General features: G+C 43.2%; 1 pseudogene; it reads left to right on the forward strand.

The window, feature by feature from the left end:
* Nucleotides 1-4057: 4057 nt before the first annotated feature.
* Nucleotides 4058-4764, forward strand: LOC114225724 (ADP-ribosylation factor-like protein 2-binding protein pseudogene; annotated as a pseudogene).
* The last annotated feature ends 2012 nt before the right edge of the window (nt 4765-6776 follow it).

A 6776-nucleotide genomic window follows, 5' to 3' on the forward strand; every position in this document is an offset into this window, starting at 1 on the left:
ACCCTAAGATTCTGTGGGACCCTGGGCCACTGGAGAGCAGATTAAAAGAAGTGGTGGTATTATTACTGTCTTGTTCTAGAAAGACAGTGCCAACCCTGGATGAAAGGGTGTAGAGGCAGTCCAACTGCAGAGACTAGAGACCAAAGAGTCAACAAAGAATTAGAGATATTTCCCCTCCTCCCCAGATCTCAGAGCTCAGACACAAAACGACCAGGGCTGCCATGTACATTTGTGTGGGTTGTGTCCCATATAAGAGTTCCAGGTCAAGAGTGTGGAAAAGGGCCAAAATGTAGCCCATATTGTGGTCACCAATCTATGTGCTATGACATGGGCTGTGTCCATCCAGAGTGCAGACATCTTTTACTTTATGCAAAGTGCTGTCCTCTGCCAAGCCTGTGGAGTTGTGTCTGCACAGGGTAGACACCTATTTCTAATTCACAAAAAGACCAGACAGGCCAAGGAGACCTTGGAACACCAGAGCTGGACATCATGATTCTTGGGGCAAAAAGAAACCACTACTAGAAAACCTTTTCTTCCCTTGTATTCCACTGGTCATTGGGTCAGTCAAGCCATGTTGTAGTGAAACTGCCAGAGTTCAAACTCCTAGTTACATGACTTTCTTAAGTTGTTTAACATGCTGTGCCTTGGTTTCCATCAATAAGATAAAGATAAAAATACGATCTACCTCATAGTGTGGTTGCAAGGATTATTTTAGAAAAGGTCCTGGTGCATAATAAGCACCCAGTACACATTAGCTCTTAGCTAATGGTGTCATCCTATGTACAATGACAGAAAATCATCCCTTGCATATCAACTATACATAACTGCCTCTCACCAGGGTCCCGATCAGGTGTGTGTCTGTGTGTTCGCATGTTGTGGGTGGGGGAGGGATGCCTTATTGCTCTTTAGTGTGTTAAAAAGAAAACCATGGGCCCAAAACAGTGTCATTTAGGACAAGTCAGCAAACCAAGACTTAACACCTAACCTAACTGCAATTTTCAACCCCCCAGGAATGTAACCTTTAGCCAGTCAATGTGGAATTTTCTGGTCAATACTAGGAAATTTACTGATAAACCCCCTTCCACTCCTCTCAGAAAGATAACCTTGCCTGGACGATGCATTCCTTGCTAATAAATTCCTTTCTCTCTCTCTCTCTCTCTCTTTTTTTTAATGCCCTCTCTCTGCCTTTAAATCCCTTTCATTTAGTTCAGTGGAGTTCCCCTATACTTGCTAGGTGGGATGCTACCCAATTCTTGAATCATTTAGTAAAGCCAATTAAATCTTCACATTTACTCAACTGAATTTTGTTTTTTTTAACAAGTGCTTCTCTGTTTCAAAAAGGCAGGCATGTGGGTGTGAGTGTGTGTGTCTCTGTGTGTGTAGGTATGTGGTGGGTGAGGCGGGGATTACAGTCAGAAGACTCAGATGCATCAGCCATATGTGGGTGGGGAAATTGAGTAGACTCATTCAACTCTGTTAAAATGTCCTTGGGGGGCGCCTGGGTGGCTCAGTCATTAAGCGTCTGCCTTCGGCTCAGGTCATGATCCCAGGGTCCTGGGATAGAGTCTCGCATCGGGCTCCCTACTCAGCAGGAAGCCTGCTTCTCCCTCTCCCACTCCTCCTGCTTATGTTCCCTCTCTCGCTGTCTCTCTCTCTGTGTCAAATAAATAAAAGCTTTTAAAAAATAAAAAATAAAAATAAAATGTGTACTTGGGGCACCTGGGTGGCTCAGCTGGTTGAACATCTGACTCTTGATTTCAGCTCAGGTCATGATCTCAGGGTCATGAGATCAAGCCTCGTGTCGGGCTCCACACTGGGCTTGGAGCCTGCTTGGGATTCTTTCCCTCCCTCTGCCCCTCATCTCTCTCTCTCTTTCTCTCTCTCTCAAAAAAAAATTTTACTTAATTCTACCTGAACAGCAATAATTATGCAAAGCTGAAAACAACTGTTAGAAATGCCTCAAGTCCCAGGTTTTCTTTGTACTTCCTCACAAAGGATTATTTTTTATTATTATGTTATGTTAATCACCATACATCACATCATTAGTTTTTGATGTAGTGTTCCATGGTTCATTGTTTGCATATAACACCCAGTGCTCCATGCAGAACGTGCCCTCTTTGATAGCCATCACCAGGCTAACCCATCCTCCCAACCCCCCCCCTCTAGAACCCTCAGTTTGTTTTTCAGAGTCCATCATCTCTCATGGTTCATCTTGCCCTCCGATTTCCCCCCCTTCATTCTTCCCCTCCTGCATTCTTCTTCTTTTTTTTTAACGTATAATGTATTATTTGTTTCAGAGGTACAGATCTGTGATTCAATAGTCTTGCACAATTCACAGCGCTCACCATAGCACATACCCTCCCCAATGTCTATCACCCAGCCACCCCATTCCTCCCACCCCCCCATCACTCCAGCAACCTCACAAAGGATTATTGTTGGACAGTTAGAAACTGCATCTTAATTACCGGTTTCTCTGGGCAAAGGATGCATGAAATAAATTTATGGACTTTGAAATGTGGACTGTGTAGGCTTTGACTGAGTAACTGCATCTTTAATGAGGAAGAACCTGGCTTGAAACAACCAAAAAACTAGTCTAAACAGTAGCATGAGAAAGGAGCTCTAATGTACACCTTTGTCAATTGCTCTCACCAGTGGCCGGTAAAGGATAGACTGGAGAAGGTTAGCCCCAGCAGCCTGGAGGCAGGGAAAATGCTTAGAAGTTTATCTCTATCAGCCAGAGATCAATTAATTGGAATCTTGACTTCAATGACCTTGGGGACCACAGTGGAGTCCTCAAAAATCCAGCTGGGGAGGAAGGGATGTCCAGAACAGACAGAAAAGGCAGGAGGTGGGCTGGGGAGACTGACCCAATTAGCACATCAGTCCTTGCCCCAGCCACAGCTCAGCTTTTCTGAATGTTCCAGGCAAGGTTTATAACTAATCAGATGGCAGCAAGCCAGGGAAGGCCACTCGCCTCCAAATCCCTGCAGAATTTTGTAATGAAATCTGTGGTATAAGCCATGGACTGCCCACTGCCCCTGGCTCTTCACCTCTGGGGTCTTTAAGGATCTTGGGGTCTTCTCCACTCTCCCTGGAGGAACTAGCTCTTACCTGAAGAGAGGCATCCTCCTCATTCAAATCCCAGTCAAGCAACCAGCGGGCTGCTCCCTCAGCCCCTGTCTCAGGTCAGATTTCCAAGAAACAGACTCTGAGATGGAAATTGTGGGCAGAAAATGTACTGGAGTGATCTTAGGATCAATGCTGTAGGGGAGTAAATAAAGTAGAATTGGGGCTGGAGGGCCATCCACAACAAACCTCTCATCCCTGTGGGGCTGACCCTGCTTCTGTTTTTCTCTTAGCGACACCCCCCCCATCATCTCATCTACCATTGCAGACATGATTTTGGAGGTGGCTCCTACCCACTTGGAACTTGGCCCCACTTCCCTGCAATCCCGTTAGCCCCTCTGGCCTCCCTGTTCCTGGGCCAGGTTCTGTCTTCCTCACCCCACTTCCCCCATGGGGCACTAATTCTGGTCCAATTATGAATGTTGAACAGATTCTGGACTCCTGAGTGGCTCAAGTGCTGTCAGAATCCTTGCCTTGGACAAGTAGATTAATAAGAAAAACAAAATGACCATTCAAAGAGAAAATGGGCTGAACAAATGGAAACAATACACAGAAAATGAAGATAAAATTGCAAATATATTTATAATGTTAATTAAATAATACGTAATATATTTATAATGTTCAATCTCATTAGCAATCAAAGAAATGAAAAGCAAACCTAGAAAACTGTTGAAAATTAAAAAGAATACCACAGAGTATTCGCACAACTGGAGAAACAGGAAGTCTTATACATTATTTGTAAAATTACCAGTTGGTACACTCTTTCTGGATAGTAGTTTGATAATATAAATCAAAATTTTAAAGTGGCCTAACAATTCCACATCTAGAACGTTATCTTAAGGAATGAATAGGACAAGCGTTCAGAGACATGTGTGTTCATTGTACCAATGTTTATTATAGTGGAAAAAGTAGACATGACATATGCAACAAAATGTGCTACATCCACATAATAGAATATTGTGAAGTCATTAAGAATGATAATCTCAGCCACTGTGTCAGGAGGCAGAGTGTGGCTCCTGGAAGTCAGTCCTGGGGGCCAGGTGCAGAGAGGCTGGGCAGGGCCCTGGGCACTGGTGCGCAGGCGCAGACTCAAACTCGCAGGCTCGCGGGCTTGGGGGATGCGGGTCAGCCATTAGCCAGGACTGGATGGAAGCTGCAGAAGTCTGAAGAAGAGACTTTCACACTGTCTACCTCTTCCGCCTCTGAAGCCGAATTTGAAGCTAGAGTTGGATTTATCGAGGACGTTGTCATGGATGCTGAGTTCCAGGTACCTATGAGAAATTTCATGGACAGATACTACCGGGAGTTTGAAGACACAAAAGAGTATAAATCCACCTACATGCCAATTTTAACGAATACCTCTCTTTGGTAGAAAAGTATATTGAAGAACAGCTGCTGACATGGATTCCCGGATTAAACATGGCGGCTCCCATAGCAACAGTAAAACATGGCAAAGATGAGGTGGCTTGATGACCTATTCAACATGCCGCTCACATTTACAGACTTTCTGGCATTTAAACAGAGGTTTCTGGACTGCAGAGCAGAAAAAGAAGGCCAAGGACTGGCCTTGAGCAGTGATTTAGTGTGACTTCATTGTGCAAATCATCTCCCGTGGCAGCTTCCCGGAACAATCCCTAGCACTAGCTCCCGCCTGCAGGGAATGGCGGCCTCCTGGACAACCTGGGTCCAATAGGCCGAAAGAGGCTTCTCCCGATGACTGGAGAATACACCCGGGAAAGACTGGCTCCATTCTACAGCGGTTTATTGTTAGGTATTGATGGGTCAGAACGATAATTGTCTGAGGCTCCCAGAACTTTTTCCTAAAACAGCTTCTTCTATTCAATAACCCCTAGTATTCCTGCCAAAGTAGACACCTCTGTCAGGTGCTTCTGAGAGTCAGACTGCTCTGGGACAAAACTATGTCAAGCGTTCCACCTGGAAGACCCCTGCCCCCAGAATACATGTTCCAGTGACAAGAAGTGGAACAACACCATCACACACCCTCCCTGTCTGAAATACTGCAGGCAGGCTTTGCATAAATCTTCCCCCGTGCTCACAGTTCTTTCACTTGGCTTAGAGTTTCAGTCTGTCAAACCCAATGGCCCACCTGTGTGGAGTTTTTGACTATCTAGGAATGTTTATCTACGGTGTTAAAACAGCTGCCCTTATCTTCAGATTTCTGAAACGCCTCCATTTTCAGCCCACCATTATGGGAAAATTAGAACAAGTCTTAGTTGTGGGAATAAACTAAAAAAGGATGTCTTTTACCCAAAAACTACATGTGAAAATCAACTCCTAGTCTTGGGTTTGCAGTGCTTTTATGACTGTCTTCTTCTAGTCCTGATGTAGTCCCACTGCTGCAAAAGAAATCTTTTTTTAATAAGAATCATTTCTGGGGGAAAAAAGAAATTTTACCATTTTATTTTAAGTAGACTTCACACCCCATGTGGGATTTGATCTCACAACCCTAAGGCAAAAGTACTTTGTTCATTGGATTTACTATTTTACTGGACACAATGAATATATACTGTATGCTGGAAATAGACTAAAGTTATCCTTTTCTTATGGCTTATTAAGTATTTATGCAGATTTGCTTAAAATCCTTTATGTGTAAATCAGTTTGTTAGATTTTGGTTTGGGATTGGGATGAGTTTGGTAAAAATGTGATTCTTCAAGCTCTGCCCCTTCCAAATCTATTCTTCTTTTTTTAATTTTCTTCTATTATGTTATGTTAGTCACCAGACTGATGAACCAGCTCTATTCTTCTCCCTGCCAAAGTGGTGTTCACTGGTCTAACTCAGCCTGAATAGAAGGGGATACCAAAGAGATTTAATGATCCTCTACCTGCCTTAGGTTTAATAAAATGTTTGGTAGAATATTAATGACCAGAAAACATGTATGCCACACCTCTAGAAAGAAGGAAAAAATGTTGCTTAATTCCCAATGTATACATTTGTGGGGTTTTTTTAGGTAAAAATAAGAATTTGAGGGGCACATAGCTAGCTCAGTCGGTAGAGCATTTAACTCTCGATCTTGGGGTTGTGATTTCAATCCCCATATTAGCCATGGAGCCTACTTTTTTTAAGATTATTTAGTTATTTTTGAAGAGAGAGAGCAGACTCCCCACTGAACACACAGGGAGCCTGATGCGGAGCTCATTCTCACAACCCTGAGATCATGACCTGAGCAGACACTCAACCCACTAAGCCACCCAGAAGCCCCAGGCATGGAGCTTACTTAAGAAAAAAAATAAGAATCTGCACTGAAAAAGAATATAATGATCTCCATCTATATTGGTTGTTATAGGAAAATATTATTTGGTAAGTTTCTTCCCAGCTAGACTGAAAACTCTATGAAAGCAGAGATTACACATGTTCTCCACTCTATTCCTGAGCCCGGTACAATGTCTGGAAAATGATAGGCACTCAATCTAGTTGTTGAATGACTAAATGGATAAATTCCACAATAGAGTAAGTGAAAAATCAGGCTGTAAAGCATTATGTATTTTTAAGGCCTTATTCTGTAAAAGATGATACATTTACACGTACCTATCTCTATGTACGTGCATGTGTGCATGCGCAGGCATACTCATAGGAAAATGTCATAGGGAGGTGGAATTATAGATCATCTTTCTTTCTTTCTTTCTTTTT

The sequence above is a fragment of the Eumetopias jubatus genome, unplaced genomic scaffold, assembly GCF_037043125.1.
Source record: "Eumetopias jubatus isolate StellerSeaLion01/CBP00866 unplaced genomic scaffold, mEumJub1_p1.0 scaffold_8, whole genome shotgun sequence".
In the NCBI taxonomy this organism is placed as follows: Eukaryota; Metazoa; Chordata; class Mammalia; order Carnivora; family Otariidae; genus Eumetopias; species Eumetopias jubatus.